General features: G+C 40.9%; 1 protein-coding gene across 2 annotated transcripts in view; it reads right to left on the bottom strand.

Annotated features, from left to right (window-relative positions):
• Positions 1–22,948, bottom strand: part of zap70 (zeta chain of T cell receptor associated protein kinase 70) — a 167,554-nt gene that overhangs the window by 138,604 nt on the left and 6,002 nt on the right. Inside the window, exon 2 of one of the 2 annotated variants that reach the window (XM_073068124.1) lies at positions 11,747–11,826. The gene's annotated coding sequence lies outside the window, so the exon portion shown is untranslated. Of the gene's footprint in view, positions 1–11,746; positions 11,936–22,948 lie in introns of those variants that run through there. The other variant, XM_073068123.1, reaches the window with a different exon arrangement.

The raw sequence follows: 22,948 nt of genomic DNA, 5'->3' as shown, positions 1-22,948 counted from the left end.
AAGGATGTTGCCAGGAGCACTCAGGAGGTCAGGCAGCATCCACAAGAAAGAGAAACAGTTAACATTTCAGGTTGGGAACCATAATACTGTAATTCACAAAGGATTTGCACAAATCTGGTCAATTAATATTAGTATGGGGAATATTGAGAAAGGAAATTAGCATAGCAAACAAATTGCAATACTTGCACCTTTGTTCAAACACTTCAGAAAACTTAAGAGATTCCTTCTTTCCTCTTTAGAGAATACTGCTAAATGTGTCTTTTGTGTGATGAGTGAATTGAAGTTACTAATTTAAAAACTATCAATATCTGTCCTAAATACACCAAATGATTTGGCCTCCACAGCCGTCTGTGGCAATGGATTCCATGGATTCACCGCCTTCAAACTAAAGAAATTCCTCTTCATCCTGGTTTTAAAGGAATGTCCTTTTATTCTGAGGCTGTGCCCTTGGATCCTACACTCTCTTACAAATGGAAACATCCTGTCCACATCTACTCTATCCAGGCCTTTCAGTATCTGGTAAGTTCCAATGAGATCCCCCCTCATCCTTCTAAACTCCATCAAAACAAGCCCAGTGACATCAGATGCACCTCAGTCGTTGGATCCTTTCTTTCCAGGGATCTCTCCTTTGGGTTTTCTCCGGGGCCTGTACATCTTTCCTTAGATACAGAGCCCAACATTCCTCACTTTTTGAACATCAATTTCTCTAACTTTCAGTAATCTCTTCCCCACCACCTTCTCTCTTTTTAATTCCCCACTCTGATTCTCTTCTCACCCCTACACCTCCATCCATCACCTCCCTCTTGTGCCCCTTTTCCTTCCCTTTCTTTCATGGTCCACTGTCCTCCCCTGTTAGACCCCTTCTTCTTCAGCCCTTTACCTTTTCCACCTATTACCCCCCAGCTTTTCACTTCATCACCCTCCAAGACAAAACCTAACCTGCTGAGCATTCCAGCATCTTCTGTTCTTTGCGATTTCCATTATCTGCAATTTTTTGATATTCTTGTGCATGGACATACGTGAGAGGACTTTCAAATTTCCATTCAGATAGTGTTTCATTCAGACAGTGTTTCATTTAACATTCCAAATTGCATAAATAGGAAGCAGTATGTGATGGAATTTCTGCAACATTATCATGACTAATCATTGACTTGGAATGACTGGGATATGGGACAATTAAATGGTTGGCATAAACGAATTGGGCCAAAGGGCCTGTCTCTGCTGTTACTCTAAAGTTCAAAGCAAATTTATTATCAAAGTACATACAGTATAGTGCAAAAGTCTTAGATAAATATATATATATATAGTAAAGTGCGTAAGACTTTTGCACAATACCACCGTAATTTTATGATTTTCATTGTATTGCTCCCACAAAAAAATAATTTCATGAAATACGTGAGTGATGATAAACCTGATCCTGACATGGGTCTCTATGGTGGACTGAGATTGGAAAGAGGACAGGGAGAGGGCAATCATAGTTGGAAAAGGGGAAGGCAGAGGGGAGAGAGTGGGAAGCAACAGAGAGATATTTTGTAATGATCAATGAACCAATTGTTTGGAATCAAATGACCTTGTCTGGTGTCTCAGGGCTAGGTGTTTCTGCACCCACACCACTCTTCACTTCCTTCTCTGCTATTGTCCCATTCCCCTCCCATGGCACTCCACCCTCGCCCATCATCCTTTGCTCTTGCCAGATTTACAAATTTGCTTTCTGCTGCACGTTGACAAACACAGTATTGTGCAATGTCTTAGGCACCCTCACTATATATACTATATGTGCCTAAGCCTTTTGCACAGTCCTGTATATATCACAACTCTAAGATTCATTTCCTTACAGATATTCACAGTAAATGCAAAGAAATAAGACTCTGACTTTAAAGATCTACTGAGGAGATACGTAAGACATGAAAATGCCTAGAATTGCAGCAGGAAAAGTGTCTGTGTAAAAGAATCACAAAAAGTCTTGTACTTACTGGGTTAAACTGATGTTCCAAATACCAGAAAAACCTGCTCAGAGTAAGCTGAATAATTTTCATTGATTTGCGTAACTGAGATCACAGAAACTGTGCCTATGTTTGGCAGATACCAACACTTGATATTTTGTGGTCACAAGTAAGATGCTGCTGAGTGGAAAATGCTTTCCACAATGATAAAATTGATAGTAAAGTTATGGCACCTGTTTAAGGCTTAAAAAACACAAAATAACTTTCTGACAACACAGCAATTAAGGATTTAGACAGTTATAAGATATAAGCCATATTTTTTTAAATACAGGCATTTGTAAAATAATAAACTCAAGATATCCTGCAGATGCTAGACATTCAAAATGCTGGAGGAACTCAGCAGGTCAGACAGCATCTATGGAGGGGAATAAATTGTCAACATTTTTGGCCGAGAGCCTTCATCAGGACTGGAAAGGAAGGGGGAAGATGCCAGAACAGGAAAGTGTGAAGTAGGAAAGAGAACAAGCTAAAAGATGATGGATGAAGCCAGGTGGATGGGGGAGGGGAGATGAAGTAAGAAGCTGGGAGGTAAAATAAGACATTTTTAAACAAAGTAAAGATGTATAAATTATTGTTTTTATTGATGTTTATTTGATAAATAAATAAAGAACATTTCAACCAGCAAAACAGCACCTCTTTGAAGGACACTTTCTGATAATCTTTACCTTTTTTTGGCTAGTATACTATCAATCTAGAGAAGGTGGTACATGCTTGGTTTACAGGCAGAAGGTAGGAACAAACATATTTTCCAGCTCTGGGGCCAATTCCTTAAACATTTTGGGTGGACACATAAAAATGGATTACAACACTTAAACACAAGAGATTCTGCAGATGCTGAACATCCAGAGCAACACACACAAAATGCTGGAGGAACTCACCAAGCCCAGCAGCATCTATGGAATGAATGAACAGTTGATAATTTGGGCTGAGACCCTTCTTCAGGACTGGCAAGGAATGGGGAAGAAGCCAGAATAAGAAGATGAGGGGAGGGGAAGGAGGACAAGCTAGAAGGTGATAGGTGAAGCCAGGTGGCTGGGGACAAGGGTGATGAAGTATGAAGCTGGGAGGTGACAGGAGGAAAAGGTAAAGGGCAGGAGAAGAAGGAACCTGATAGGAAAGGAGAGTGGATGATGGGAGAAAGGGAAAGAGGAGGGGCACCAGGGGGAGGGTACAAAACACTTGAACATCTTGGAAGCTAAAAGCCTGTTGGATGACTCCTGTGTAAAATTTATTCCCCATTAGTTGGTCAAGAGTTGAATATTCAGTGACGTCCCCCCCCCCACCTTCTTCTAGTATCTGCAGACAACATTTAATTCTTAATAGAAAATCTTTTTTCTCAGAGAATTGTTGAGAGCCCCCAAACCCAGAGTCTACCTCCTCTTTCAAAGGGTCTCGACCTGAAACGTCAACAGCGGTTCTCCCTATAGATGCTACCTGACCTGTTGCATTCCACCAGCGTGTGTGTTGCTTGTCTACCTCCTCTCTCCACTTTCAGCTCTGTTCCAGGGTTTTGATCACAATCATCAACATTTCTTTTCCCCACACAGTTTCTCCAGCAGGTTGCATGTTGCTACAGAGTCCAGTATCTACTGTCTCCTGTATCTTCATCCCCATAATCCTGGCAATCTGTTCATCCTCCCTGTGGAATGTGTGGGTTTTCTCCAGGTCCTCTGGTTCGCTCCCAGAGTCCAAAGACATACAGGTTAGGAAGTTAATTGGTCATTGCAAGTTATCCCGTGATTAGGCTAGGTTAAAACAAGGGTTGTGGGCGGTGTGTCTCAAATGGAAGAAGGACTTATTCTGCTCTGTATTTCTAAATAACCAACCTTGCTGGTCATTTGGGAGGTTCAGGACCAGAGGGCACAGCCTCAGAAAACAGTGATGTCCCTTTGGAACAAAGATGAGGAGGAATTTCTTTAGTCAGAGTAGAGAATCTGTGGAATTCATTGCCACAGACTGTGTGGATGCCAAGTCATTGAGTATATCTAAAGCAGAGGATAATACTGTAGGTTCTTGATTAGTAAGGGCATTAAAGGTTATGGGAGGAAGACCAGGAGAATGGGATTGAGAGACCATAAGATGATAAGACCTAGGAGCGGAATTAGGCCATTCAGTTAGAACATAGAACATAGAAAACCTACAGCACAATACAGGCCCTTCGTCCCACAAAACTGGGCAGAACATGACCTTACCTTAGAAATTACCTAGGGTTACCCATAGCCCTCTATTTTTCTGAGCTCCATGTACCTGTCCAGGAGTCTCTTGAAAGACCCTATCATATCTGCCTTCACCGCCATTGCTGGCAGTCCATTCCACGCACTCACCACTCTCTGCGTAAAAGATTTACCCCTGACATCTCTTCTGTACTTACTTCCAAGCACTTTAAAACTGTGCCCTCACATGCTAGCCATTTCAGCCCTGGGAAAAAGCCTCTGACTATCCACATGATCATTGCCTCTCATCACCTTATACACCTCTATCAGGTCACCTCTCATCCTCCGTTGCTCCAAGGAGAAAATGCCGAGTTCACTCAACCTACTCTCATAAGGCATGCTCCCCAATCCAGGCAACATCCTTGTAAATCTCCTCTGCACCCTTTCTATGGTTTCCACATCCCTGTAGTGAAGCGACCAGAATTGAACACAGTACTCCAAGTGGGGTCGGACCAGGGTCCTACAGAGCTGCAACATTACCTCTTGGCTCCTAAACTCAATCCCACGATTGATGAAGGCCAATGCACCGTATGCCTTCTTAACCACAGAGTCAACCTGTGCAGCAGCTTTGATTGTCCAATGGACTTGGACCCCAAGATCCCTCTGATCCTCCACACTACAAAGAGTCTTATCATTAATACTATATTCTGCCATCATATCTGCCTGCTCTGCAATTCCATCTTGGCTGATTTATTATCCCTCTCAACCACATTTTCCACCTTCTCCCTGTAACATCTGATGCCCTGATTAACCAAGAACCTATCAACCTCCACCTTAAATATACTCAATGATGTGGCCTGTACACTCACCTGTGGCAAAGAAATCCACAGATTCCATACTGTCTTCCAAAACAAATTCCTCCCCAACTCTGTTCTCAATAGATGTCCCACAATTCTGAGGCTGTGTCCTCTGGTCCTACACTCCCCCCTTATGGGAAACATCTTCATATTTACTCTATCTAGGCCTTTCAATATTCCATAGGTTTCAGTAAGATCCCCCTCATTCTCCTAAATCCAGTGAGTACTGGGCTAGAGTCATCAAACGCTCCTCATATGTTAACCTCTTCGTTCCTGGGATCATTCTTGTGAACTTTCTCTGGACACCAATTCCAGCACACCTTTACTTAGATTTGCGGCCCAAAACAATGTCCAAGTGCGATCTGAATAAAGCCTTATAATGCCTCAGTATTACATCCTTGCTTTTGTATTGTAATCCTCTTGAAATGAAGGCTAACATTGCATTAGCCTTCCTTACCACTGACTTAACCTGCAAGTTAACATTTAGGGACCCCCAAGTCCCTCTGAACCACTGATGTTTCAATTTTCTCCTCACTTACAAAATACAGTGGTCATGTCTTTATTCTTCTGCAAAGTGAATGACCATGCATTTCCCTATATTATATTCCATCTGCCACTTATTTGCCCATTCCCCTAATCAGTCCATGTCCTCCAAAGATACCCTGCTTCCTCAACACTACCTGCCCTTCCATCTATCTGTCTCATTTACAAAGTTGGGCTGAAAGCCAAATCCTTCATCCAAAGTATTGACATATAACATGAAAAGAAGCAAGTGGTCCCAACACTGACCCCTGCAGCACACCAATAGTCATCGGCAGCCATTCAGAAAAGGTTCTTTTTATTCCCCCTCTTCATCCCCTGCTAGTCAACCAAACTTCTATCCATTCTAGTACCTTTCCCATAATACAATGAGCTCTTATTTTGTTTAGCAGCTTGTCAAGGCGCTCTGAAAATCCAAATAAACAACATCTATTGACTCTCCTTAACTATCCTGTCTACTATTTCCTCAAAGAAGACCCGAAGATTTGTCAAGCAAGATTTCCCATTTAGAAAACCATGCTGACTTTGACCTATTTTATCATGTGCCTTCAAGTTCCTTGAAACGTCATCCTTAATAATAAACTCTAACATCTTTCCAACCACTGATGGCAGGCTAACTGGCTTTCTTCTGCCTCCTTCCCTTCTTAAAGAGTCAATTGATATTTGCATTTTTGCAGTCCTCAGGAACCATTCTGGAATCTAGTGATTTTTGAAAGATCATGACTAATGCCCCCATGATCTCTTTAACTACCTCCTTCAAAACCCTGGGGAGTAGTCTTTCTGGTCCAAGTGACTTATCTACCTTCAGACTTTTCAGCTTCCCAAGCACTTACTCTTTAGTAATAGCAAAGGCACTCACTTCTGTCCCCTACAACACACACAAAATGCTGGTGGAACACAGCAGGCCAGGCAGCATCTATAGGGAGAAGCACTGTCGACGTTTCGGGCCGACGAAGGGTCTCGGCCCGAAACGTCGACAGTGCTTCTCCTTATAGATGCTTCCTGGCCTGCTGTGTTCCACCAGCATTTTGTGTGTGTTGTTTGAATTTCCAGCATCTGCAGATTTCCTCGTGTTTGCACTTCTGTCCCCTGACACTTTTGCACTGTGAAGACTGACACAAAATACTTATTAAGTTCATCCAACATTTCTTTGACCCCATTACTACCTCTCCAATGCCATTTTCTAGTGGTCCAATATCCACTCTCATCTCTCTTTTACTCCTTATATATCTGAAAACACTTTTTGTATCCTCTTTTATATTATTGGATAGCTTACTTTCATATTTCACCTTTACTTTCTTTATGGCTTCTTAGTTGCCTTCAGATGGTTTTGAAATGCTTCCCAATCTACCTTCCCACTAATTTTTGCTAAATTACATGCCCTCTCTTTTGCTTTTATGCTGTCTTTGACTTCCCTCATCTGCCACAGTTGCATTATCCTCTTTTTAGAATCATCTTTTGGATGTATCTTGCCTGTGCCTTCCAAATATACCCCAGAAACTCCAGCCATTGCTGTTCTACCATCATCCCTGCTGGTGGCCCCTTCCAATCAACTTTAGCCAGCTCCTTTCTCATGTCTCTGTAATTCCTATTAACTGATACATTTGATTTTAGCTTTTTCATCTCAAACTGCAGGGTGAATTCTAATTATTATGATCACAGTCTCCTAAGTGTTCCTTTACCTTAAGCTTCCTAATCAAATCTGGTTATTACATAACATGCAATCCAGAATTGCTATTGCCCTAGTGAGCTTAACCACAAGCTACTCTAAAAAGCTTTTTCCCAATCTACCTGCATATTGAAATCCCCCATGATTATTGAAACATTGCCCCTTTTACATGCCTTTTCTATCTCCTGTTGTAATTTAGCCCACATGCTGGCTATTGTTTGGAGGATTATATTTAACACTGTAATGCTACCTTAACCCTGGGGTAAATGAGAGGATATAATTGAATGGTGTTACTTCTCAATGGACTGAATGGCCTGAACTGTTCCTATGACTTATGATCTTACTCAGTCCAATCATCTGTCTGCAAGATGATTATGGCAGCAGTACATTCAAAACTGACCAATCTGATGGAGCAAATGATGTCCAGAGACAACATTATTGTACCCTGGCTTTCTGTTCTGTTACTCTGGCAGGCCAGTGTTTGGGGTTCCTCAGCACTTCTGGGCTGGTAACGTGCTGGTAAAAGGAATGATGGCCATACACTTCCCTCTCTGCACTAACTCTATCACTCAGTGGTGCAGCTGCATGGAGCCGGTAGCCTCAGCACTGTGGCCACGCCATGAAGTGGAGTGTGCTCAGGCTTTGCCATCCCGTTGGTCAGTCTTTGCTTATTCTTTTAATGTAGAGATACAGCACAGAACAGGCCCTTCTGGCCCAACGAGCCATGTTGCCCAGCAACCCACTATTAAACCCTGGCTGAATCACAAGTCAATCTACAATGACCAATTAACCTACTAACAGGAATGTCTCTGGACTCTGGGAGGAAACCAGAGCACCCAGAGGAAACCCATGTGCACCATGGGAAGTACACATAAACTGTCTTACAGAGGACACTAGAATTGAACCCTAAACTCCGATGCCCAGAGAAGTAATAGCATCACACTAATCGCTGCGTTGTTGTGGCACCACTATGTATAACTATGACTAGTTCTTTATAAATTATATTCTATTTCGTTAATTTACTGTAAGAAAAGGAATCTGAAGGTAGTATATGATAATATATCCATACTTTGATAATAAATTCAGTTTGTTTCAAGCAGCTTGTGCTGCCAGCAGGCCTTCCTGCTTCCAAATGATCCAAATAAACAGATGGAAAAAATGGCAATTAAAAAATCAAAAATAATGCATTTTCTTAAAACCCAATTCCCTGATCTAGTTTATTAAAGACATGTTAAAGACACCCCGTTTCCTTAGCTGCGTAAGTCTCGGGAAGACAGCCTCCGGCCCTGCCAAACTTGTGAGATTGAGGCGCACTTGATCCCACCCTAAACCCCAGTTTGTGTGGATGCTGTGTCATTTGCTACCCTGTTACAAATTAAAGCCACAAAATAACAGACTGTACACTGCATGCGATTAAAGGAATTATATTTATGAATCTTAACTGAAGGGTTAGTAAAGAATAACAAAAAGAAAAGGGCCCATTCTAATTAAACAGTGAAATGTGCACAAGTTGGAGCTCATCTTGAATTTCTCTGTCACTCACGCACTGAGCCCTCGGTCAACGTGAAAGCACACAACACCTTCCGAATGCCATTCACAATCCATCTTGAACAGATGGGTCTCCCACCGGATTGTACGCCTTGACCAGTTCTCCCCACCATCTTCTCTCTCCATCTCTTCTCGATCAAAAGCCCCAAGCCCAACCTTAGTGTCCCTCACCAGAGAAACCTCCCCATTAATCTGACCATCCTAATTGGATGGCACACATTTCTCCTCTCTCTTATCTTCAACAGTAACTCAAACAAGCATGAAATCAGAGCAGACTGCTCTTACAGAACTGCCAAAGTGAAATACATGCAGCATAACAGTAAAAATATGAACCAGGGCATTACACATGTATGTATTAACCTGACATGAAAATACCAATCATTTAACTATCTTTCCTAATGGAGGTCAACCAGATTGCCATCAACAACTGTCTTAGGCTGGGGGGAGGGGGGGAATACAAAGATCATCTGCATCTGAAGTCATTAAAGAATGATCATGAAATCAATTGTGCCTGCATCTAACTTCCAGCACATTCTGTACTTTAAGTAGCCCTTTACATCCTTGTAGTGAGGCTTCAGTGCAATGCAGCATAATGACTTAATCAGATATCCTGATTTTCATGACTGCATTCCCTACCTTCTACTATTCGTAACACCATAAGATATAGGAGCAAAATTAGGTCATTCGGCTAATCGAGTCTGCACTGCCATTCTAGCCAAGAACCTATCATTCTCCACTTTAAATATACCCAAAGACTTAGCCTCCACAGCCATCCATGGCAATGAATTCCACAGATTCAATGCCCTCTGGCTAAAAAAATTCCTTCTCATCTCTGATCTAATTGGGCATCCCTCTGTTCTGAGGCTGGGCACTTTGGTCCTAGATGGGGCCACTATTGGCAACATCTTCTTCACATCCACTCCATATAATTCTTTCAAACTAAATGACAGGCCTTCTCCAGGTTACCATTGTGCAACTCATTCAGATGAGTGAGCATTTGAGAGGCCAGCGGGATGGATTCACCAGCTGCCATGGTGCTGCAGGAATCTTCTGCCACGTGGGAACTTGATTAACAGTGATATCTGAACAGTTAAGTTAAACCCTCTCATTTAACTACACATTGCCCTTGGTCAGCCTGTGTTTTTTTATTTAAAATATCAGCATCTGCATTTCTGTCTTGCAAACTGTTCAGGACATGAACCATTCTTGGAAACGGAAATCTGCTGTACCTTGAGGAGGGCCTATACAATTGACTGTGGTCTTGGGAGAAACTCTAATGGATTAGTAAAGATTTCATAGAATTAAGATTTAATAACTAAAATCATTTTCCGTATAGCAAACTTTAAAAAAAAACAAGAACAAAATGAAGTAGACTACATAGTTATTAATACAGTGCCGTTAATGGAGGCATCCATCGTTAAGGACCCTCATCACCCAGGACATGCCCTCTTCTCATTGCTGCCATTGGGGAGGAGGTACAGGAGCCTGAAGACACACACTCAATAATTTAGGAACAGCCTCTTCTCCTCTGCCATCAGATTTCTGAAACAACAATTAACCCACGTACACTGCCTCTATTATTTTTGCTCTCTTTTTGCACTAGTCAATTCAATTTTTAAAAATATATTTCTTATTGTAATTTATCATTTTTATGTATTCCAATGCACTGCTGTGACAAAACAACAACTTTCAAGACATTTGCCAGTGATATTAAACCTGATTCTGATTTTGATTCTGATTTCGAAGTACAGAGTACAGAGTTTTGTTTAAGACATAACATGCTGTCCACGTTCTAGTGTTTTGTCCTGCATTCATTTCTCAAAGATTATCAAACTACAAAGTAACTGATCATTTATTTCATTCACTAGGTATGTAAGTTTGATATGGTGGCTGAGTAAATTGGCCACATGATGATTCACATACGCAGCACTAATAGCTCCACTACAAAGATAGTTCATGACAATGAATAATCTTGGAATACCATGAAGCTTTCACTGATGAAAGGAAACAAAGTTAGATGTAATGTACGAGTAAAAGTGTTCAAAATTTAGAAATATAAAAAACCAATAAAAAGGAAATATAATCACAGGAACAGTGTTTCCTTTGGTTTACAAATTTACATTGGGCCTTTGTCATAGATCAAAATTATAGTGAAAGGGTTACTTAAAATTATATACAAAGTTTAAAGAAAATACATTAGATTTAACTTATGCATTGTATATTTTTCCAATTTGGTGTTGGTAATTACTTCTCAGTTTAAAACATGTCAGTTTAATGGGCTAATCTGATAAAATCTCACCCTCCTTTGCTGAAAGGGTTCCTGCTCAACATAACAGGAATGTTCACTGTAACGTAACTGACAAAGTTCTGCAAAGTTATTTCTGAAAATTACTCAACTTGTTTTTAAATAGAGATCTGCAGTTCAGACCCAGGAAAAACAACAGCAATCAAATGGTAAGTGAACCACTCTCTGAGATCAAATGGCTTTTATCAGTTAAGATATTTAATAATGTATGATTAAATGGGTATATGTTTATACACATTCTTGAATTTATTTAAAGTCACGGTATGGTTAATGCACTAACATTCTTCTCAAAGGCTTTCAATTTTATCGAGGTTTTTGGCTTCAAAACAAACTTGGTTACAGATTAATTGTGCTAATTTGCTACACTCCACATAACTCTTTTGTTTGTCTTCTACCTACAACTAAATTATCCATGAAAGTATGAAGAAAGGGACTAAGTCATACGTCTGGCTTTTCCCAGCCATGTTCTTGTTCTTGCTAAAAGGTTCAATGTAAAAATAATGTTACACTGCGTTGAACTTGCAACCCTGTATCAGTTAAAGCTTTGAGAATATTGGCAAGATATTAGTTTACAACAGACCTGCATCATTTTTTTGGCATTTTATACAACACAAAGTTTTAAAAGTAATTAAACAATGCTTTATTATCACATAAGGATTATAATATCTTACCTTCTGTATCGTTGAGATTCTACGTCATTTATAATGTGAACTTATTTTCTGTAAACGCTGCTTCCGTTGTCCCAAATCTACTGAAAGGCAAATTTTTTCAAGGCTGGTTAATATTGAAAAAAAAATTCTCTTAGATGTGACAAGGGAAAGCAGTTATCAACTGAAGTAATTTTATTCAGCCATAATCAGCAAAATCTGCTGTAAAAAAGTGAGTGCAGAGGTTACGTGGCGGAACTTGTAGGCAGATAGAAGGAGTATCAATTTCTCGGAACTGTGACCTATATCCGTACTGCAGCACTGTCAAATGTTCTGAATATGTTCCATGTTTATTAACATGACAAATTATTATAATTATGTTTGCACATTATCAATGATATGCACAATTCTCAGGCTGGAATACATTTATGTTTCAAATTCAACATCATTTCCAAGTAGTTTCTGTCACAAATGAATAGTTCAGGCAGAAGTTAAAACCTAACTCTTAACTGGGGTGAGGGTCCCTGCAAATGATCATTAGATTCCTGTGCCAGGTTGAATATATGTCAATATAAATTGTACTTGCACTGTAACATTTGTGATGACATTATAGTTGTAACATTTTTATTGTAGATGAAGATGTGTATGATCTGATTTTGGAATATAAGAAACAGCAGCAGCAGTGAGTCATCTGGCCCCTGAGGTCTGCACAGCATTCAATAAGACTACTTAAATGTCTCATTCCTATTCCTTCCCCATTCTCATTATCTCCCTACTAGTCAAGCTCCACCTTGGACCCATTCATGGACTCCATTCCCACAGATCGGTGGTGGAGAATTCCAAAGATCCATGAACCTCCCCGAGAAATGAATTTCTTCCCCTCTCAGTCTGAAATGGGCAACTTCTGAAGCTCTGTCCTCTGGATGCCCTTGTATGGGCAACACTCTCTCAGCACCCACATTGTCGATTCCTATCAAAACATTATAACTGTCAATTAGATCACACCTCATTCTTCCATATTACGGTTCCAACCCGTTCAATCTTCTTCATTCATCAAACCCTTTAACCCAAGAATTAGGCTAGTGAAACACACAATCTACTGGAGGAACTCAGTGGGTTGAGCAGCATCTGTGGGAGGAAAGAAATTAATCAACATTTTGGAAGGATTATCTGTGTCAGGACTGATAATAGAGTCAAGATAGCCAGCTCAGAGAGGGCTTCGCTGTGTCTATCTCTGATTCAACCCATCCTTTTCTGGATCACTCCATCTCCACCCCAAAGGCTGGGCTGTCACCAAGCACTCTATAAGTTTCTTTGTCAGTCTTAACGATACTTTCCACATCTTGTCTACCATAGGATTCATATCATTCTCTCAGTTTCTTCATTATCATTGTCTTTGCTCCATTGTCCTACGTTTTCTGAAAGGTGGCTTCCCCTTCACCATTTTGAGAACCTTTGAGTCCACCTGATCTATTTTCCACACTTTGCTCTAAAGCCCTTCTTCTCCTCACCAGAACAAGGACAGAGCTGCTGTGGATCTCACCTTCCACCCCAAAGGTTACCTTACACATTTGCCAGATATAACATTCAATAACCAGACAATCTTCCCTCCTTTCCCTTTTCAGAACTTCTAAAGGAAGCTTTCCTTTGACACTCCTACATAGACTTCCTGAGGGGTAGGTGTGGTGAACTACGTATACCTGTCTGGACACGCCCCCCCCCCCCCTGCTGACTGCTCCTGTGGCTCCTCCCACAGACCCCTGTATAAAGGCAATTGAAGGCACTGCTCCTCCCTCAGTCTCTAGGATGTTGTGTGATGGTCTTTTGCTGCTGACAGTGCTTTCTTCCAGATAATAAAAGCCTATCTCGCCTCACGTCTCCGAGAGTTATTGATGGTGCATCAGTAGCAATGGCTAATATCAGGGGCATAATTTTAAGGTAATTGGAGGAAGGTATAGGGGAGAAACCAGAGGTAGTTTTTTTAAACAAGAAGAGTGATGAGCACATAGAACATGCTGCCAGGGGTGGTGGTAGAAGCAGATACATTAGGGACATTTAAGAGACTCTTAGATAGGCACATGGGTGGAAGAATATGAATTGCTGTGTGGGAAGGAGAGTCAGATTGATGTTCGAGTAAGATAAAAGGTTGGTACAGAATCATGGGCCTGAACTGTGCTACATTTTTCTATGTTCTATGTTTTATTCCAGCTGCGCCTCCCAAATCTGCAACTTCTCACATCAAGAAGCACAAGGCTTTAGACAGATGGGAGTATGCTTCCTCACTTGGAAACAGAGTGCCATTCCTTTAACATCTCGGTACTCTCCCCTTCCTCTCACTCCCCACTATTGCGGGAGCTCCTTCACTAGAACACCTGATGTACTTCAGGTACTTGGCTCGCCACTACGTTTTCAGTTATAATTAAAGATCGACAATAAAGACTGATCTTTCCGGGGCAACAGAGAGACCCTGAAAAATAAACAATAAAAGAAAAGCATTGAGATTTTTGTGCAACAAATGCAAAAGTTCAGGGATCACAAGAGGTAGAATTGCTCCAGGATGACAGAAACAAATATCCCCCTAATTATCTCAGCGAAGACTACCCATGCTTCACCAGCACTGCCCTACCTGCCATCAAGACTTCGAGAAAGATGGCATCATGCTCCAATACAGTGGTTTCTACAGGGCCAACCAAAGGTGTTATTGTCATTTTATATGTAATTTTACCATTGCAAGATACTACTGGACATTTAGGACTTAAAGTACTACAGGTCTACTCAATCAATGAGTTGCTCATTGGTGGAGAAACTGAAGGAGCTGGACTTAGGGTGAATTGTGCTGCTGCCTGCATCAGTAAGGCATCAGTGTGGGTCAACAAAGGAGGTATGCAGTCTAACAGTGATCATCTTAGTTGCTTTCTTTGTGATTGCAAGACCATGTTGGACAACGTTAATGTGGGATACTGCAAGTCCAATTCACTGGTTTATTGCCGAATGGAGAGGAGCCTCATGGCGTCGGTTGTAGTGAGCACTAGGCCTGAAGCCACAGTGTCACTTGTTTGCAGCTGCTCAGGAGAGAGGGGTCAGAGTTAGTGCACTCCACTATAGTGCTGGAGGAGGTGAGGCAAAGCATACAGGCTGCCCTCCAGTGTTCACTCCACAGAGGACAAAATATATTGTGTTTGCAGACTGCTGAAACATTCATGGAACTAGGGACCTGCACTGTTTTTTTTTTTTGCTTGACTGTATTTTACTGCTGTATTATATGTGCCTTGTGCTGTGAATGACTGTTGGTACTGTGTTTTGCACTTTGGCCCTAAAGTATCGCTGTTTCATTTGGCTGTATTCAGGGTACTCATGTACGGTAGAATGACAATTAAACTTCAACTTGTATTTCAAGTCAAGTCAAGTCAAGTCAAGTTTATTGTCATTTCAACCATAGATTGCTAGTACAGTACACAGTAAAAACAAAGCCACGTTCCTCCAGGACCCTGGTGTGACGTGAAACAACACAAAACTACACTAGACTATGTGAGACAGCACAAGGTTACACTAGACTACATAATACAACATAAAAACTGCACTAGACTACAGACCTGCACAGGACTACATAAAGTGCACAAAACAGTGCAGGGCAGTACAATAATTAATAAACAAGACAATAGGCACAGTAGAGGACAAATTACAATATAATAATAAATTATGTAGATGTCAGTCTAGACTCTGAGTATTGAGGAGTCTGATGGCCTGGGGGAAGAAACTGTTGCACAGTCTGGTCGTGAGAGCCCGAATTCTTTGGTACTTTTTGCCATATGACAGGAGTTTGTGAGAGGGGTCCGTAGGGTCCTTCACAATGCTGTTAGCTTTGTGGGTGCAGCGTGTGGTGTAAATGTCTGTCATAGCAGGAAGAGAGACCCCGATGATCTCAGCTGACCTCACTATCTGCTGCAGGGTCTTGTGATCCGAGATGGTTCAGTTTCTGAGATGAGGGGTGGGAGGTGGACTTTTCTCAGCCTTCACAGAAAGTTGAGATGCTGCTGGGCTTTCCTTGATATGGAGCTGGTGTTGAGGGAACAGGTGAGATTCTCTGCCAGGCGAACACCAAGAAATTTAGTGCTCTTAATAATCTCAATGGAGGAGCGGTCAATGTTCAGCGGAGAGTGGTTGCTCCGTACTCTCCTGAAGTCAACAACTATCTCTTGAACTTGATCGAGGACATATATATAGAAAGGTACCAGCAGTATCATGAAGGATCCCACCCATCCTGCTCACGGACTGTTTGTCCCACTCCGATCAGTGAGGAGGCTACAATGCATCCACACCAGGACCACCAGACCCAAAAACAGTCTCTTTCCCCAAGCAGTAAGATCAACAATGCCATCCACTAACCCCTCCTCTTTTTTATTATTTCCTGTCAGTCACCTACGTATAGCCTAGCATCAATTTAAGGATATATAATCAGTCAATGTATATAAGATATCTTATGTATTTCTATTTATTGTTTTTATTATTATTATTATTATTATTATTATTATTGTGTTCTTTATCTTCTGTGTTTTTTTGTGCTGTATCGGATCTGGAGTTACAATTTTGTTCTCCTTTACACTTGTGTACATGAGATGACATTAAACAATCTTGAATCTTGCATCTTAAATATGCAACAAGAAAATTCAACACTGTTCTCCTCCAGCTGCACACCATTGTAGTGAAATGAGGTTTCAGAAATCTTTCTTTGCTTCCAACTTGGAAATTTGTATTGATTAAGAAAATGATACCTTAGTACATACATTCAGAGGCCAATTTACTAGGTACACCTGTACAACTCCTCGTTAATGCAAATATCTAATCAACCAATCATGTGGCATCAACTCAACACATAAAATCATGTAGACATGGTCAACAAGTTCAGTTGTTGTTCAGTCCACATATCAGAATAGGGAAGAAATGAGATCTAAGTGGAATGCTTGTTGATGCCAGATGGGGTGGTTTGGGTATCTCAGAAACTACTGATCTCCTGGGATTTTAAGACCATAAGATATAGGAGCAGAATTAGGCCATTTGACCCATCGAATCTGTTCAGCCATTTCCTCATGGCTGATGTAGTTTTCCTCTGAGACCCAATCTCCCATATCCCTTCATGCCTTGACCATCACAAATCTATCAACCTCTGCCTTAAATATACATACAGACTTTTCCACAGGCAGCTGTGGAAGTCAAGAATTCCACAGATTCACCAGTCTCTGGCTAAAGAAATTCCTCCTCAGCTCCATTCTAAAAGGATGCCCCTCTATTCTGAGGCTGTGTCCTCTGGTCTTAGATTCTCCTACCCATAGGAAACATCCTCTCCACATCTACTCTATCAATGCCCTTAACCGTTCGCTAGGTTTCAATGAGGTCACCCCTCATTCTTCTGAACACTGTTGAATACAGGCCCAGAGCCCTCAGACCTTCTTCCTGTGACAAGCCATTAAATCCTGGAATCATTTTCATGAACCTCCTTTGAACCCTCTCCAGTTTCAACACATCTTTTCTAAGATAGGAGGCCCAAAACTGCTCACAATACTCCGTGAGGCTCCACCAGTGCTTCATAAAGTTTCAACATTACATCCTTGCTTGTATATTCTAGTCCACTTGAAATGAATGCTAGCATTTCATTTGTCTTCCTCACCTCACACACAACGTGCAAATGAGTCTTTAGGGAATCCCGTACAAGGACTCCCAAGTCCCTTTGTGCCTCAGTTTTTTGTATTCTCTCTCCATTTAGAAAATAGTCAACCCTTTCATTTCTTCTACCAAAGTACATGACCATACAAGTCCTGACACTGTATTCCATCTGCCATTCTTTTACCCATTCTCCCAATCTGTCCAAGACCTTCTGTAGCTTTTCTATTTCTTCAAAGCTACCTGCCATTTCACCTATCTTCAGATCATCTGCAAACTTTGCAACAAACCCATCAATTCCATCAACCATTTCGTCATTCACATATAACGTAAAAATAATTGGTCGCACACAGACCACTGTGGAAAACCACTAGTCACTGGCAGCCAGTCAGAAAAGGCTCAGAAAATCCAAGTAAGCGACATCAACCAATTCTTCTTTGTCTATCTTCAAAGAATTCCAACAGATTAGTCAGGTAGGATTTGATCTTGAGGAAACTGTGCTGAGGAAGGCCTACTTTATCATGTGCCTTCAAGTACCCTGAGCCCTTATCCTTAATAATCAATTCCAACATCTTCCCAACCACTGGGGTCAGACTAATTGGCCTATAGTTTCCTTTCTCCTGCCTCTCTCCTTTCTTGAAAAGTGGAATGACATTTATAATTTTCCATTCTTCCAGAACCATTCAGGAATTACTACTGTCTTCACAATCTCTTCAGCCATCTCTTTCAGAACTCTGGGGTGTACACCATCTGGTCCAAGTGACTTATCTACCTTCAGACCTATCAGTTTCCCAAGAAACTTCTCTCTAGTTATTCCAACTTCACACACTTTATGCTCCTGACACCTGGAATTTCCACCATACTGCTAGAGTCTTCCACAGTGAAGACTGATGCAAGATACTTATTTAGTTCATCCACTATTTCACTGTCCCCCATTACTACCTCTCCAGCATCATTTTCCAGTGGTTGATATCCACTCTCGCCTCTCTTTACACTCTATGTATCTGAAGAAACTTTTGGTATCCTCTTTAGTATGATTGGCTAGCTTACGTTCATATTCCATCTTTACCTTCTTAATGATTTTTTTATTTGCCTTCTGTTGGTTTTTAAAAGCTTCTGAATCCTCTATCTTCCCACGAATCTTTGCTCTATTATATGCCGTCCCTTTGGCTTTTATGTTGGCTTTGACTTCTCCATGGTTGTGTCATCTTTCCTTTAGAATATATCTTCCTCTTTGGTATGTATATATCCTGCGCCTTCCAAATTGCTTCCAGAAATTCCAGCCATTGCTACTCTGCTGTCATCCCTGCCAGAGTTCTTTTCCAATCAGTTCTGGCCAATTCCTCTCTCATGCCTCTGTAATTCTCTTTACTCCACTGTAATACTGATACATCTGACTTTAGCTTCTCCTTCTGAAATTTCAGGGTGAATATGATTACTTTCCCCTCAGGGTTCTTTTACCTTAAGTTCTCTAATCAGTTCTGGTTCATTGCACAACACCCAATCCAGAATAGCTGATCCCATAGTGAGCTCAACCATGAGCTGCTCTAAAAAGCCATTTAATAGGCACTCTAGAAATTCCCCCTCCTGGAATCCAGCACCTGATTTTCCCAATCCACTTGCACGTTGAAGTTCCCTATGATTATTGCAACATTGCCCCTTTGGCACTAGGGTTGTAGAGAGATGGGAACTAAAGCACTAGAACAGTTAGTGAAGAGGTCACCAAAGTGGATGACCTCACATTTACCAACAATGTACTCCATTTGTCAGACCCTTACCCACTCAGTTAACCTATCTATATCTCTCTGCAGTCTCTGTTTCTTCTGCACAATTTGCTTTTCCACTCAATTTAGTATCTTCATATTCACTACAGTGGGTCTCTTCTTCCAGATTGTTAACGTATGCCATGAACAGTTGCGGGCCCAACACTGATCCCTGTGGCACACCACTCACCACTGATTGGCAACCAGAGTAACACCCATGTATCCCAACTCTCTGCTTTCTATTAACCAATCCTCTATCCATGCTAGTATCTCCCCAGCTCTATGCATCCTTATCTTATAGATAAGTCTTCTATGCTGCACCTTATCAAACGCCTTCTAGAAATCCAAGTGAATAACGCTCATCTGTTCTCCTCTATCCACTGCTCTCATTGTATTGTCAGAAAACTCCAGTAAGTTTGTCAAACCGGATCTACCTTTGTTGAATCCACGCAGCAACAGCCTGATGGATCTATTTCTTTCCAGATGCCACACTATTTCTTCTTTAGTGATAGCTCAAGCATTTTCCCAACTACAGATGTTAAACTAACTGGCCTATAGTTAACCTGCCTTTTGCATACATCCTTTTTTGAACAGTGGCGTGACATTCATTGTCTCCTAATCCACCAGGACCTGTCCAGAAACCAGAGAGTTTTGGTAAATTATCACCAAAGCCTCTATTATAACTTTTGCCATTTCTTTCAGTACCCTGGGATGCATTCCATCAGGACCAGGTGATTTATCTATCTTTAGGCCCACAGGTTTGCTCAGCACTACCTCTTTAGTGATAGCTATTGTATCGAGGTCCTCACCTCCCATCGCATCCATAAAATCTGTCCTTCACATGTTAGACGTGTCCTCCACCGTAACGACCAAGACAAAATAGTCATTCAAAGCCTTGGCCATTTCCTCATTACCCAGTATCAATGCCCCCTCCTCATGCTCCAAGGGACCTACATTCACTTTAGCCACACGTTACCGCTTTATATAAACTTTTATTATCCATTTTTATATTTTGTGCTCGTCTGCTTTCATAATCTAGCTCCCATTTCTTTATTGCTCACTTAGTGGCTCTTTGTTGCTTTTTAAAGTTTCCCCAATCTTCTAGCTCCCTACTACACTTGGGGACTTTGCATGCACAAGCTTTTAGTTTGATGCCTTCTTTTATTTACTTAGTTATCCAAGACTGGTACTCCCCACCCTTACTGTCCTTGCTTTTAACTGGAATATTCTTTAGTTGAACACTGTGAAAAATCTCTTTGAAAGTCTTCCACTGTTCCTCAACCACCCCACCTACACTAGCCAAATCTTCCCTCATCACATTGTAGTCTCCATTGTTCAGGCATAATGGCCAGACTGGTTCAAGCTGACAGGAAGATAACAGTAACTTAAATAACCACATTTTACAACAGTGGTGTGTAGAGGAGCATCTCTGAACACACAACATGTAGAACCTTGAAGTGGATGTGCTACCTGCAGCAGAAGACCATGAACATACGCCTACTGGCCACTTTATTAAGTACAGGAGGTAACTGGTAAAGTGGTCACTAAGTGTAAAACATCGTACAATATAGTATAATATAGGCCCCTTAACCAACAATGTTCTACTGACCTACATAAATTTACTCTATGAAGAAAGGAAATCTGCCATTAAATATATAAAACATCAGCAGCTCAAGCCACATCTGTGGAAAGAGAAGCAAAGATATCACTACAGGTTGACAACCATTTGTCACAAATCTGCCATCTGAAGGTGGAATGTCATGTGTGGAGACAATGAGTCACGGAAGTGGTTTATGCTCAACCTCCATCTATTTGTCATTGGCAGGCTTTGAGGAAAGATAATACTAATTCTGAAATAATGGCAATTAACCATTTTTCATGTTTTATGTTAGTTTAGTACAGTTTTTTTATGGGCCATAGGAGAAATTGGGTAACATTAAATCGACCACCATTTTGGCATAATTTTATGGTGATTGGAGGAATGTATAGGAGGGATGCTAAAGTTAAGCTTTTTTTTAATCCAGAGAGTGGTGGGTGTGCAGAATACCCTGCCAGGGGTGGTGATAGAGGCAGATGCATTAAGGGCATTTAAGAAACAGTAATTTTATCTTAGAGTAGGTTATAAGGTCGGTACAACATTGTGGACTGAAGAGCCTATACTGTACTGTAGTGCTCTATGTTCTATCCTGGCCTGCTCTGGCCAGTGCAGCTTCAGCTCCACGCACTAACCCTAATTCAATACATTCTTAACTCTTCCCTTAGTTCATGGGGGATTCAGAGGACAGGCAACAGACAACAAGCAACAGGGGATGGGGACGGAGACGTTGCCAGCAACATCCTATATGTTTCTTTCTTTTTAAATCTTTTTATTAATTTTTAAGCAAACATAAATGAAACATGAATACAGAGAGTTTGAGAGTACATAGTTAATAGTTTAAGTAGGCATTCAAATATATGATAATCAATATATAATAACCTCCCAAACTCATAGTATTTATGAACAAAAGAAATTTTTTTTTAAACCCCAAAAAAAGAGAAGGAAAAAAAACACTAACCAACATGGGCCATTGCATAATGTCAAATATATACAGTAGTGCCAATAACTCCAAACCTCCATCCAAATAATTAAGGATAATAAAAGTGAGGTTTAGGAAAAGGCAATTTAACTCATATGAAAATGTTGAATAAATGGTCTCCAAGTTTCTTCAAATTTAACTGAAGGATCAAAGACAACACTTCTAATTTTTTCTAAGCTCAAACAAGAGATAGTTTGAGAAAACCACTGAAATATAGTTGGAGGATTAATTTCTTTCCAATTCAATAAAATAGATCTTCTAGCCATTAATGTAACAAATGCAATCATTCGTCGAGATGAGGAGGATAAACGACTATTATCCGCCATTGGTAAACCGAAAATTGCAGTAATAGGATGCGGTTGGAAATTGATATTCAGAACTATTGAAATAATACTGAAAATATCTTTCCAATAATTTTGCAAGCAAGACCAAAACATATGGGTCAATGCAACATCCTATATGTAATGAATAAATAAAACTTACCCAACACTCTTCCATCTTTTCCAAACTCTATTCCCTTGTGTCAACAATTGTCAGCAGCCTTTAGCTGCTTAAATTCTAATTTCTGTTTTACCTTCCCTAAAACACTCCGGCATGTAACTCTCCCCCTCTTCTACTGGCTCCACCACTCCCAGCTCTCTGGCCATTCTTCTGGTAATGCCTCTTAACACCATTTTCTGTTTATAGAACATAGAAGGCAGGCCAGCACAGTACAGGAACAGGCCCTTCAGCACATAATATTGTGCCAAACCAATTAAATTAGTAATCAACTGGCTGACTAATCTAATCCCCTCTGCCTAAACAATACCCATATCCTCCCTTTTTCCTCACATTCATGTGCCTGTCTGGACATCTCTGATGTTTCTGCCTTTACCTCAACCCTAGGCAGCACATTCCTGGCACCCACCACTCTGTGTAAAAACCTTATTCCTCCCATCTTCTTTGAAATTACCCCCTCTCACCTTAAATACATGCCTTCTGACATGAGGCATTTCAACCCTTGGAAAAAGATAATGTCTATCTACTCTATACTTCTGATAATCTTATGAACCTCTATCAGAACTCCCCTCTGCTGCTCCAGAGAAAACAACCCAAGTTTGTGCAACCTCTCATTATAGCACATGCTCTCTAATTCAGACAGCATCCTGGTGAACCTCTATATATTCACGGAGAGAGCTCCCATTAACTCTCATCATAGCACACACCCTCTAATCCAAGCAACTATGTCT

The sequence above is a fragment of the Hemitrygon akajei genome, chromosome 16 (assembly GCF_048418815.1).
Source record: "Hemitrygon akajei chromosome 16, sHemAka1.3, whole genome shotgun sequence".
Lineage (NCBI taxonomy): Eukaryota > Metazoa > Chordata > Chondrichthyes > Myliobatiformes > Dasyatidae > Hemitrygon > Hemitrygon akajei.
This window is presented reverse-complemented; position numbering and strand designations above follow the sequence as displayed.